Genomic DNA, 14,216 nt, shown 5'->3' with positions numbered 1-14,216 from the left:
ATGCTTTCCTGGCCTCGAGATCACATGTTGGAATCTTAGTTCTTTAGGAACTGGTGTGATGCGAAATGATGACCCCTCCCCACCAGCAGAATGTGAATAGGGGCCCCTGAGTCTCGCAGATCTCACAGATACTCATTAGCCTTGGGCTGAATGGGTCCCGCTGAAGGACAAGGGTCTCCCCTTACAGTTGCCCCCCATTCTTAAAAAAAAGGCTACATGGTCCTGTGTAATGCACCCATTCTTCACATATCAATAACGTGTAAACCGTTCAATTGGTTAACCTTACTATTCAGTATTGCATTGTAATTGAATTTTGCATAGCGCTTCTGTCAGACCCCCTTTCAGAGGGCTACGGGGCATGCATGAGATACTGGGACCAAATATGGTGCTTGAAGCCTTTTACTCCTGATGTCCTATGCCTGGCCTACTATGGATCCGGCTCAACTCTTCCAAGTCTCCTTGTGCACTTAACTCTCAGTGGTAGCTGCAGTCAAGCAGTCAAGGCTTCCTCGTTAGTGGCAAGTTCCCCCTGGGCTCAGCTGGCCCAGTTCACATATTATCTACTCTTGCAGCACAGAAGAATTCAGCAATGCAGCAGGCACCTTGAACTGCACACCTGCGAGTCCTGCTCAGTTCAGAGAGGTCTGTATGATCGCAGACCACGCAGCAGAACTATGCGGCACAGGCTTTCTCTTGAGCAGCGCTGCCACAGATCTCTCAGATGTCACAGCAGCTCCCTGCTTGTGAAGACTTGGTAAGTTTACTTTTCTTATTTGGGGAGGAGAATCCTTTCTTCAACTCCGGACTGGAGCCAGTGGGGGGTGTGACACTGTCCACAGTGTCAAATGCAGTCCTCAGTTGGGAATCGTGGCTAGCTTATTTGCAGTGCGGGTCTAACACATAGGCCGAAGACTTAGGGGGTTATTACAACTTTGGAGGAGGTGTTAATCCGTCCGAAAAGTGACTGTAAAGTGACGGATATACCACCAGCCGTATTACGAGTCCATTATATCCTATGGAACTTGTAATACCGCTGGTGGTATATCCGTCACTTTACCGTCACTTTTGGGACGGATTAACACCTCCTCCAAAGTTGTAATAACCCCCTTAGTCTCTTATTCGGGTAATGGCCCAAATCTTATCGCAATGTTGGTGCTGGCAGCCTCTCCTGGTATATGAAGTTGCGGCAATATGTGGTGATACAGGTGCAGGCTCTTCCAGCCTCAGTGGCCCTGCCCAGACAATCAAAAGTCTTGCCAGTCCTGGAAATGGTACTTTAACCCTGACTCCCTCTGGCAGACGGGGTCGGTGCAGCACAGCGGTACGGGGGTAATAAGATCGTCATGGTGCTCAACACACGGCTCGGGCTACGGTGAGCCTTCCCTGGCTTACAGGGGTTTCTAATAACAATCCAGCACAAAGGCGATGGCCGATTGGTACATCGCCGAATCCTCACACCTCACACAGGGAGTCCTCATGGTAAGGCTCTCAACTGGACCTTGCTCCCTCCAATGCTCTCCTCTGCTCACAGGATACACTGGTTTCGGCACGCAGGCAGTTGCTGGTGCTCCAGGCTCCAAGGCGAGGTGCCCTTGTGGTCTTGGTTTCTCTGGGTGATGTCCCTTCACTCAGCAGGGAGACTAGCAGGCCTTCACCCCGAGACCTGGTCACAGGCAGAAGTCTTGCAGCACTTGCCATTTTCACACAGCCCGTCTGATGCTTGGCAGATGACACATATTTTTGGGTACAATTTTTTTCCAGAAACAAAATGTGATTTATGGTCTAGGTGGGGTTCTGCTTGTTTGAAGTGGGCACTTCTTCTTGTCACCTTCCTTCATAAAAAAGGACTGCCACAGCAGGCATGATTCTGAAGCTGATTGTCCAAGACACAATTCATTGGAGTGACCAGAGTTCACACTCAATGTCAGCCACTGTAGTATGTGCATCAAAAAGTAAAACCGAGACCACCAGCCCTACTCTTTATGATTCTCTTATCAGCAGGGGCGAGGAGCACTGCCCCCCTGCCAGCAGCAGCAGCTGCAAAACTACATTTAATTGTTGTAAAAGGGGCAGGGCCATGGGGCGTGATAGGGACCTAGGGGGAGTGCATTGTGCACTCACCTCAGTGTGCATGCATGTTTGGTTGGCTGTCTCAGGCCGGCCAAACACTCATGCGCACTAGGCTGTCTCCGACCCGGCACTGTGTTGCCAGGTTGGAGACAGCAGACAGAGACTTCCACTCTGCCTAGGAGCGCCCCGCCAGGCCGCTCTGTCCAATCCTAGGGGCTGCTTTCATGCTGCCAGCAGCAAGAACGCAGCATTAGGATTAGCCATAGGGCAGGCTGGGGAGCCTGTGCCTGCAAGTATTGGCACCCAAAGGAGTGGATCAGAGCAGTAAGAAAGGTACATTAACAAAAAAAATGTATTATATTTCCCCCCACCATCACCATCACACACCGGCCTGCCCCTTTGCCCTCCCCTGAACCGCGACTGCTTACCAACCACATTTCCCTTCCTGAGATGTGTCCAAGCCCCTTCCTTGTGATCTATCACTGAATCACAGTGCAGTCTATTGAATTGTAAAGGGAGTCTCTTCTTTTACCCTCCAGTGTGTCCTCACTCAGCTCACAGGAATGCAGCAATACATTGTCTGTCTGGGTGGATGCCTCTCCTTTTCATGTCTTTATCAGGCAGGCCTGGGCTTCCCATAATAAACCCAGGATCCTCCACACAATGTTCCATTGTGGGCACATTTATCCAGTACTTTCAAAGCACACTTTCTTTACAGCACTGTTCACATTTGCTTTAGCTTGTGTTCAGTATTTTGGTTCTTCTATTCAAAATGCTTCAAAAAAACCTAAATAAATCTTTATAATTATTAACAGTCTCTCTTGTGGTGAGGCGACCAAAAGCTCCTGTCCCCTCCCAAAGAAAACTGTAATCATTTTTCAGATTTCCTCCATTCAAAAATAAGTGATACTATCAACTTGAGCTAATCTTCACAAGACCCATGGCAAGAATTACATTTTTGCCTTACACCCATTGTTGGAAATGGCCCTTTCTGCAGCGACATCCCAATACTTTTTGCCTCCCTCCTCCTCTTTTTCTGATCCTGTTTTTGTTTATTCTAGGAGTCTGGGCACTTTACCACTGCTATCCAGTGCCAAAGTGCATGTGCTCAGTTTCTAAAACATGGTAACCTTGCTTTCTCCATGATTGTCATATTTAATTTACTAGTAAGTCCCTAGTAAAGTGCACTGTCTGTGCCCAGGGCCTGTAAGTCAAATGCTACTAGTGGGCTTGCAGCATGAGTTGTGCCACCCACTACTATCAGGCCTGCCATTGCAGAGCCTGTGAGTGCAGTTTAAACTGCCAATTCGACCTGGTAAGTGTACCAACTTGCCAGGTCCAGACCTTCCTTTTTATTACATGTAAGGCACCCTTGAGGTAGGTCCTGGTTAGCCCAAATGGCATGGTGTAGTGTATTTAAAAATTTGGGCATGTACTTTTAAGTTTAACATGTACAGGTAGTGAAAAACTCTTAAACTAATTTTTCACTATTGTAGGGACTATCTCTTTCATAGGCTAGTATGGGGATTGCCTTAAAACATCTTTTAAGTGTAAGATCCAAAAGAGAAACAATAAGAAAATGGAGTTTGATGTCTCGGGACTCACAATTTAAAAACACATCTTTTGGTAAAGGTGCTTTTCAAATGGCAGGTCTGAAAATCTAGACACACTTGTCACCGCCTCGAGAAAATCTGGAGAAACACCAAATCCACAAAAGCTCATAGCAACTTCAGAGCTACCACCACCACCTCACAAAACCAACTTATTAGAAATTCCAGAAAGAAAGCTATACAAGACAGAATCCCCTCACAAGCACACAACAGCAAAGAACTCTTCAGCATCATCAAGGAGTTCGCCCAACCCAAAGGTGAAACAACGGACATCTCACAGGACCTCTGTGACATACTCAACACCTACTTTCACCAAAAAATCAGGACCATCTACGACAGTTTCAGCAAGGACAACCTACGCACAGAACCCCCCTACCAAAACCGACACCAACAAATCAACAATCACCACCTGGACCCCCCTCACCACTGAAGATACTCTGAGAACAATGAGGTCCATACACTCTGGGGCCCCCACGGACATATGCCCCCATCACATTTTCAACAGAGCCACAGACACCGTCTCCCACAAGCTCCGCCTCACCATCAACCACTCACTAGCTGCAGCCACCTTCCCCGATGACTGGAAACATGCCTAAATAAACCCCCTCCTCAGGAAACCCTCAGTAGACCCCATCAAGCTCAGAAACTTCAGGCCCATCTCCCTACTCCCTTTTCCTACAAAAGTCTCCAGAAAAGCGGTCAACAGCCAACTCGCCATGTTTTTAGAAGACCACAACATCCTCGACATCTCCCAATCCGGATTCAGGAAAAACCATAGCACCGAAACAGCCCTCCTGGCCACAACACACAACATCCGCTCTGTGCTAGACAAGGGAGAGATAGCCCATAGCAACTTCAGAGCCACCACCACCGCACAAAACCAACTCATCAGAAACTCCAGAAAGAAAGCTATACAAGGCAGAGGGGGTCATTCTGACCCTGGTGGTCTTTGACCGCCAGGGTCGCGAATGACGGAAGCACCGCCAACAGGCTGGCGGTGCTTCCATGCCCATTCTGACCGCAGCGGTAAAGCCGCGGTCAGAAAACCGGGACCGGCGGTTTCCCGCCGGTTTTCCCCCGGCTGGGCGAATCCGCCAGGGCAGCGCTGCAAGCAGCACTGCCATGGGGATTATGACCCACTTCCTGCCAGCCTGTTTCTGGCGGGGTTCACAGCCAGGAAGAGGCTGGCAGGAACGGGTGTCTTGGGGCCCCTGGGGGCCCCTGCACTGCCCTTGCCACTGGCATGGGCAGTGCAGGGGCCCCCTAACAGGGCCCCATGAAGCTTTTCACTGTCTGCCTAGCAGACAGTAAAAAGCGCGACGGGTGCACGCCCGCAACACCGCCGGCTCCATTCGGAGCCGGCTTCTGTGTTGCAGGCCTCCTTCCTGCTGGGCCGGCCGGCGCTACCATGGGTAGCGCCGGCCGGCCCAGCGAGAAGGTTGGAATGCCGGCAGCGGTCTTTTGACCGCGTAGCGGCCAAATGGCGGTTCCAGCCTGGCGGGCGGCAATCTCCTCACAAGCACACAACAGCAAGGAACTCTTCAGCATCATCAAGGAGTTCACCCAACCCCACCATCACAGGACCTCTGTGACAGAATCAACACCTACTTCCACCAAAAAATCAAGACCATCTACGACAGTTTCAGCAAGGACAAACTATGCGCAGAACCCCCCTACCAAAACCGACACCAACAAATCAACAGTCACCACCTGACCCCCCTCACCACTGAAGATACTCTGAGAACAATGAGGTCCATACACTCTGTGGCCCCCACAGACATATTCCCCCATCACATTTTCAACAGAGCCACCGACACCATCGCCCACAAGCTCCGCCTCACCATCAACCACTCACTAGCTGCAGCCACCTTCCCCGATGACTGGAAACATGTCGAAATCAACCCCCTCCTCAAGAAACCCTCAGCAGACCACATCAAGCTCAGAAACTTCAGGCCCATCTCCCTACTCCCTTTTCCTACAAAAGTAATCGGAAAAGAGGTCAACAGCCAACTCGCCACATTTTTAGAAGACCACAACATCCTCGACATCTCCCAATCTGGATTCAGGAAAAACCATAGCACCGAAACAGCTCTACTGGCCACTACAGACAACATTTGCTCTGTGCTAGACAAGGGAGAGACGCCGGCACTCATCCTGCTAGACCTCTCGGCTGCCTTTGACACAGTTTCCCATCACACCCTGATACGAAGACTCCACGAAGCCGGCATCAGAGACAAGGCCCTTGACTGGATCCAATCCTTCCTCTCCATCAGAACTCAACAAGTGAGACTCACCCCCTTCCTCGCATACCCCACACTTACCACCTGCAGAGTTTCCCAGGGATTCTCCCTCAGCCCCACGCTGTTTAATGTCTACATGGCCCCGCTAGCCACCATTGTCAGAAGCTTCAGAATCAACATCATCTCCCACGCTGACGGCACCCAATTCATCCCCTCCCTCTCCAATGAACCCAACAAAGCCAGACACAACTTTCACAAAGGCATGGAAGCAGTCGCCAACTGGATGAGAAACAGATGCCTTCAACTCAACGCAAACAAGACAGAAGTACTCATCATGGGCCCTCAACCCAACGCGTGGAACAACTCTTGGTGGCTACCCACCCTTGGATCCACCCATCCCCACCAGCCAAGCCTGCAACCTCTGGATCATCCTGGACTCCAATCTCAGGATGAACCATCAAATGAACTCAGCCATCTCCACCTGCTTCTGCACCCTACGCAAGTCCTTCAAATGGATCCCCCTCGAACATAGAAAGACCATCACACACGCCCTCATCACCAGCAGACTGGACTATGGCAATCGCACTCTATGCCAGAATCAATAAGAAACTCATCTGCAAGTGACAAAACATCCAGAACGCTTCCGCCTGACTAGTCCTCAACCTACCTCAACACTGCCACATCTCGCGACACCTGCTCACACTGCACTGGCTTCCCATAGAGAAAAGAATCACCTTCAAGATCCTCACCCATGCACACAAAGCCTTCCACAACACAGGACCAGTCTACCTGAATCAGCAACTCAACCTCTACATTCCCCATAGAAGCCTACGCTCAGCCCAGATTTCTCTCACAGATGCACCCTGCATTAGGAAAACCAGAACAGAAGGATGCTCCTTTTCCTACCTCGCAGCCACCTCCTGGAACGCCCTTCCTCTCCACATCAGATAAACCACCTCCTTCTTCAGCTTCATGAAGGAACTGAAGACATGGCTTTTTTAAACCACTGGTGAATCCTACACTCCCCCCAGCGCCTTGAGACCCTAACAGGTGAGTAGTTGAGCTTTACAAGCACTGATTGATTGATTGATTTGAAAATGGCACTTTTAGAAAGTTGGCATTTTCTTACTTTAAACATTCTGTGCCTTAGCCTGCCTCTAATCCATGTCTGGTCTTTGTAAGTTTAGGTGCAGCTACATCTGTGAGTTCCATACAGACCTCCTGGCAGATAGGACTGGAGTGAAAGGGAACAGGGGCCTTCAAAACCACTCATTGAAGTCTCCCCCACTTCAAAGGCACATTTGGATATAGGTACTGGGCCTTTAACACCATACATGAGGAACACTTCTGGACTGAGAACATTTTACCAGGAAGAATGTTTGCTGTGCTATTTGCAGTGCTGTGTAGGTCTGCTGCCTGCTACTTCTTGCCTGATAGTAACAGGACTCGATCAAATTCTCTACATCTTGCACTCTAAAGTTGCTCCAAGTGCCTGACTGAGCTTGCCTCCTGTTTCTAAAGTCTCAGGGACATCAAAGGCATCACCTGCATCTTGCTACGAGCCCCTGGACTCCTCTGCTGAGAGTCCTGCTCTGCCAAGTGGTGCCAAACACCAGTGCATCACCTGGAAGCGACTCATCCAGCTGCATAAACACCAGTTTTGCCACTGCCTGCGTCGAAGCCACGGACACCACTTGCCAACTGCACAACGCCGCGACCTGGACATACAGTGCAGCCCCAGCTCTGCCAACACAGTGCCAATGCATTGGAACCACTACTCATCACTTCTGGACATTGACACATTAATGACATTGACCGATCAGGAAATGGCGCATCGCCAGCAACCGTGACGCATCCCCTCCTCTGGATCAACGCATTGTCCCTGAGCATCGACTCAACAAGGGTACTATCAGTGGGTCTGCGTGACTCCTGTACCTGGCCTGCGCTCCATCTCAGTTGGACTTCACTTTTGCATTTGTGCCGGTCCAGCGCCACCAGACAGTTCCGATTGGAATTCTTGTCTTCTAAGCACTGCATTGTGATTGAATCTTTGAAAATTCATAACATGACTTGTGTATGTTGGATGGTTATTGTGTTGGTCTTGTTTGACTCAGATACATTTTGGCTATTCTTCTAATCTGGTGTGGAGTCCTTATGTGGTGTTTTCACTGTGTTACTTTGTGTGTGCTCAAATTCTTTATACATTGCCTCTTTAGTTTAGCCTTACTGCTCTGTGCCAAGTTACCAGAGGGTGAACACAGGCAAATGTTTACTGTGTATCTTACTTGCCTTGACTAGGATTATGGTCCCTACTTGGACAGAGTGTAAACCCCTGCCAGCTAGAGACCATTTTCTAACATCCATCACATTCTCAAGTCCTACTTTAATAACTTTTACTTCACCATCCATTAACTTCTTGACTTTCAGCCAAGTTACCTCTAGGATGTCCATTATAAAATCCTTTTGATGTCCTCTGACTGCAAATTTGACCTTTCCTGCTAGATTCCTACCCCTCTTGCACTACATTTCTATCACTTTTCAACTCCCTTTCTATTTTGTCTTTCCTCTGATATTCCATGATAATGCAGCATTAATTAAAACATGTTTGGCATAAAAATGTAAATTTTACAGCACAAAACTGCAATGAATGCAGCATTTTTGCAACAACTATAATGGTTAGGATGTATTTTTTTAATCTTTTTTCTACTTTTCATGAAAGCTCACTGTGCTAATCCCTTCCAAAATATCATTCCAGTCATTCTGCTCTTCGCAAGCCACCCACAAAGACTCCTCTAACTCCAGTCCGCCTCTCTCCTCCTCTACATCCTACCCCAAATCCATTGGATGACCACCATATTTGTACTTGCTGTTTGACATACAAGTGGCGATTGGGTGGCCAGGGTCACCCAATGCTTACTCCCCCATCCAAATGAGGGGGGCTACTGCTTCTTCAACCCAGACTATTTTAGGACTGGAAGTGGTACCATGGTACATGGGCTTAGACTTTTGTTTCTATACCTGTGAGTGGGTGATGCCCATTGGACTCAATCGTTGTATCAGATAATATATTTGGTTATAGTATTCTCGTACCATACCACCCAAGTGAAATCTACCTCTCCCCTCCTGCATCTGCCAGTATTACTGTTGGACTTTTAGGAAATGGCAGAAAATGGAGAAATCCAATTGATCTACAAACCACGAGAACCAATCCATATTGCTTTGACCTGTGACACTTGAGGGGCTGCTTTACTAACATTTTGTGCTGGGTTTGCATCATAAAAATGACGCAAACCAGTACAAAATGTTTTTTTAATATTTTACAGAGCTAAATTTCTTTTGCAGTGGAAATTGACTAAAAGTAACATTGCAGCTAAAATATGCACTGGCGCTGGTTGAGAGGGGAGGGGAGAGCCAGATCTCTGTAAATATGGGGCTTTCCTGTTCTCCCTATCACACAACACAGCACAGCATTTTTGGCTGCTGCGCTGTGTTGGGTGACAGTTTGGTAAATATAGCCATTGGATATGTAGCCCTGATAATCTGGACAATGACTAGGAGATCTACTTTTCCACGATTAGGGGGACATTGAACTTTTAAGTAGAGCAGACCTGTGTTTGTCTCTGTCCTTATCTGATGCTCAATGCAGCAATGCAACCACTAAAGCTATTATTTGGTACATTGTCTGTATCACAAAAAGGCCTGAATATCAATGTAGAAAACAATATGGACTGGCCGATGTCTATAATTCCTATGTGAAGCCTGGTGGTGTGACTTGAGAAGACAAAGAGAGCTTACCTGCCGCCATGAAGAGCTAGACTGCATCTGTCAGGAAGAGCCATTTTGATCTTAGGAATACTGGCCAAATTCCCAGCTGACTGCAGCATCTGTGTGGAAGATGCCCAGGAGGAGAAAAGAAAAAAAATATATACTAGTTGTTAAGCTAAATTGTCACCTGACTTTAATAGGCAGACAAGCCACATACTACCCTGTAGTTGTAGTGATCTATCAGGAGTGGGGGGAAGGGGTAGGAGAGATAGTCATTGACCATAAACACATTTGTTTTTAAAATTCATATACACAATTGGGCAGAGGAACAGACTAGACTTGTGACTTGGTTCTAAGAAGCACTAACAAGCATAACCAAAACTAACCTTTGGATAGGTGACTCTATGAAAGAGAATAGGGACGCATATCATAATATAAACACAAAGTATCAAGAAATGCCTGCTTAAAATAGATACAATTTAATTTCCTACATTGCACTTTCTTAACTCCCAAATCCTATATAAAATATCAGAAAAATACCATTGACAAGCTGTTGATGCTTAAAGACAAAAACTGGGTTTTATCATATGGTAAGGATTTGTTCTAAATTTAGAAAATATTTAGAGGGCATACCAGACAAGCTCGAGGTGTCAACAGGAAGAGCTGAACTGGGCACATCCAGAAGCTGTCTACAAGGTCACTTCACATGACACAAGGCTAAAAAAGTGGGAATCAGATTTATAAACTTGGAACTTCCACTTCACAAAAGATCAATGGACATGTGTGGAAATCTCCCACAGCCTCTTATCCAGTGGAGATAATGGGCCTAAAATGGGCAGGAGTTGAAAGTGTGACATTGTTAAGAGAAGAAGCTGGAGCCTTAAAATAATCTCATTGCACGTCAGTTGGATGAAATATTATTGGTCTTCCTCTCAAGGCAGAGTATCTTACCTGCACAAGCCAGTAATTAAAAAGATATATTAGGATTATAGGTACAAGAAAAGGGGTTGGGACAATGAAACCAACAATCTCAGTTACCTTATATAATGCAGACAGTATGACACTAAGGCATAAATAGTGAAGGTAACAGTCTGAAAACCAGAACCCTTTGACCTGTCACTCTGGGAAACCTGCTCGTTGTGTACAAATCATGTCCCCAGTGGAGCCTTCTGCCCACCACGACTATGCACAAACTATCGGAGACAGTAAATTTAAATAGTTAAAGCGCAAATCCCAATCATCATGTATGCCATAGAAGACACACATTACACAGCATGACTCAAGAATTCTTTGCTAAGTTGAATATTACTACAGTTCAATGGCTTTTAGTTTCAACCTCATTTCTACCAGGGTAGCACTCTTGTTTCCTCAATTTAAAGAAAGATAAAGGTGAGATGGTAACTGAAAACACAAAATGCTAACTTTATCAAAACTTTCAATCAGGTTTGTGTCATAAAAGGAGTGCCAACTAATGCGCAGAGTTGGGTTTTGGAATTTACTTTCCAGCGCAAATCGTGTTTTGCACTGGTAAGGAGCTCCAAAACAACAAAGCGATATGTGTGGCTTTGCACCACTTTTGGCACAGGGACATACAATGGGTGGTATAAGAGTGCTCCCACGCAAACACCTTTGATTTTATCACAAATCTCTATCTACTAACATTTGTAGACAGAGATTTGCACCAAAATGTTAGCCTCTTCAAACACAGAAAATATTTGAGAAAAGAAAACCTCTCTAATGTTTTGCCTAACTTTTCATGTATCTGTACTATGCAGCACACATGCAAAGTTATAAAAGGGTTAAAATATGTTAAAAATACATCATTGTGGGTCCCCTTCCAATACAAAGCTTATGATTGGCATCATGTACACACCGTTTCACTATGGTGTAACAATTTGTGCGTTGGCACAAGGCAGCCTACTGTGTGCCAGTGCTGAAGGAGAGGATAAAGAGCTATACCTTATATGATATTGGTTGTTCTGCTCTCTCCCTGTCACACTATGCAGCACAGTAGTTTCTGTTGCTGCACTGTGTTGCATGATCGTTCTGTAAATTTGGCCCAGAGAAGAAAGATATTACACAAGCATGAGAAAGTTATTGTAACAAATACACATTTAAATAAACAGTTACAATAATATGCTGAACAATTTGCATTATATGGCATTAATGTGGCTTGAAATGTGTTCTAAGACACTGTAATATGAGAAAATGACATTGAAATAGAGTTTTAAAAAAAAAGATATTTAGGACCAGATGTACGAAAGTTCTAGTTTGCTTTTCCTACATAGCGAATTCTAAGAAATAACTATTTAGGAAATGCAAAATGGATTGTAAGAAAAATCTGATTTCCTAAAAGCGATTCCTATTCTATTTAGGAGATGCAAAAACATTCCTACCTATGGATTTTGCATTCCCAATTTTGAGATTTCCTAGTAGGAAATCACAAATCTGGAAATGCAAAAGTATCCTACTAATGGGTCTAAGGCCTATGCTCCCCCCCTCTTAAATCTAAAGGAAGAAACAGTGGTGCTCCTGAAAAGCTCTCCTGTGCCCTCTGGGTGAGTTCACACTTTAATGTAGTGCAAAAAGTGAATTTTTGGTGCCTTTACCCATTTTGCACATGGTTGCCAGATTCAATGGTGATATCGTTCCTAGATGCCCGTTTCTCATTTAGGAAATGCTATGTACATGTGCTTAGGAAATTTCAAATAGGAAATCCCTTGTGACTTGCAAATTGTGCTCTCTAGAAATCGCAGTTTGCTACGCCACAGAGACCTTTGTACATTTGAAAAGGAGGTTTTGCATTTCCTAACAGACCGAAATTGCGATTTGGCCTGTTAAGAAACGCAAAAAGCTTCCGTACATATGGGCCTTACTTGTTTATTTCTGCATAATTTTATATTTCTTTTATATAGGACGGAGCATACATATTAAAATGTTTTCATACAGGAATATAACGGTAACTGACAAAAAAACAACCATTGCAGGTGTCAACCTGTTCATTTAATTAATAAGATGTGTTAATTTCTTTCAAGCTAAGCAGCGACTCTTTTCTAACAAAAATCATAAGATTAGACTTCACAGAGAATGTGCTGATAGTTTTATAGTTCACTTCCTTCACCTATGCTGCACAGACTGCAGGGATTCTTTGATTTTATTGCAGGCAAAAACAGGACATTTTAATCTTTGGAGGCCCTCTCCATTGAAGAACAATTGGTGGCCCACTGAACTTGGCCCTCCACTTTCCCCATCTCTTCAGCAAAAAACCTTGTAGTAGTCTGTGACTCTATTCCGGTTTTACAGTATCAGATTTCCAATCTGGTAACCCCTTGCAATGCACCTTGAAAAATATATTTTTTACTAACTGACAGATCACAGAAAAACAGTGGTCCAAACAATGCTTTTATCCTCACTGGACTACTGCAATGCTATTCTCATCAGTAACCCTACATCACTTCTTAACCGACTTTAACTGGTACAGAACACTGCTGCTCATATCATTCTTAATAATATACAGTTCGGTCACATCAATCCACATATGGGGGCATATTTAACAAAGATTTGCATTGCTCTTGCGCCTTGCAATGGGGCGCAAGAGCAATGCAACTCTTAAGTTAGATTTATCAAGCCATGCAAGGCCACTTTGTGTGGTCTTGCCTGGCTTGAAAAATCTAAAGTAATGAAACACAACACAATTGCTGTGCTGCATTACTCTGCCCTGAGAAGACAGTCCATTGCTGGAGTGTCGACGTTCCTATGCATCCACCCATGGATTTTGTGCATTCCCAGATTTCCCTTTACTGATAGACCTAGGAATGCATCCAAATCCGACACCTCCCCAGGTAAGGCGTACAAGGAGAAATATCTTTATTTCTCCCTGTTATTTCTTTTTTCTATGAATGCAGAATGCAGCACACATAGAAAGAGGAAAATTCCACTCAGGGTTGTTTTTGTGCAAGAAGGTGCCCCTTCCTGCCCAAAAACATTCCTGTCTGCAATCCATGGTTCAAAGGTGCCTGCATTGGCACTAGGCAGCACATTGTGTGCAGGAAAAAGACATGAATGTGCCATACAATGCTAAGAAAGGCACACTCCTGCCCTTTTCCGATTACGCTGCACAGCAAGGTGACTGCATGATGTTTTGTTAAATATGCCCCTTAGTTTCCTTACAGTGGCTTCATATTGTCAAGTGCTGCTAATTTAAGGTTCTCTGTCCCTGTCACAGAGCCGTTCATCACTCTGATCTGCAGAAACTTTCCTTTAGCTACTGCCCTGCAAGACCGCTGTAATTGGTGACCAGCAATCTTTTTCTTGTGACCTGCATCGCTGTCATCAAAATGGGTGATCATGCTTTCCAGGACTAAACTGCTAAACTTTTGAACAAGAGTCGCCCTGCCCTTCCTTCTTTTGAATCCTGATGGGCTTTCAGGGAATTATTTTGTTCCTAATCAAGCCTCATTTCTTCTTCTTTTATTTCTGTTTTAGAGACTTAGGGGCATATTTAAAAGCTGTTTGCGCCATGTTTGCACTA

The sequence above is a fragment of the Pleurodeles waltl genome, chromosome 11, assembly GCF_031143425.1.
Source record: "Pleurodeles waltl isolate 20211129_DDA chromosome 11, aPleWal1.hap1.20221129, whole genome shotgun sequence".
Classification (NCBI taxonomy): Eukaryota; Metazoa; Chordata; class Amphibia; order Caudata; family Salamandridae; genus Pleurodeles; species Pleurodeles waltl.
Note: the sequence above shows the minus strand (reverse complement) of the source record.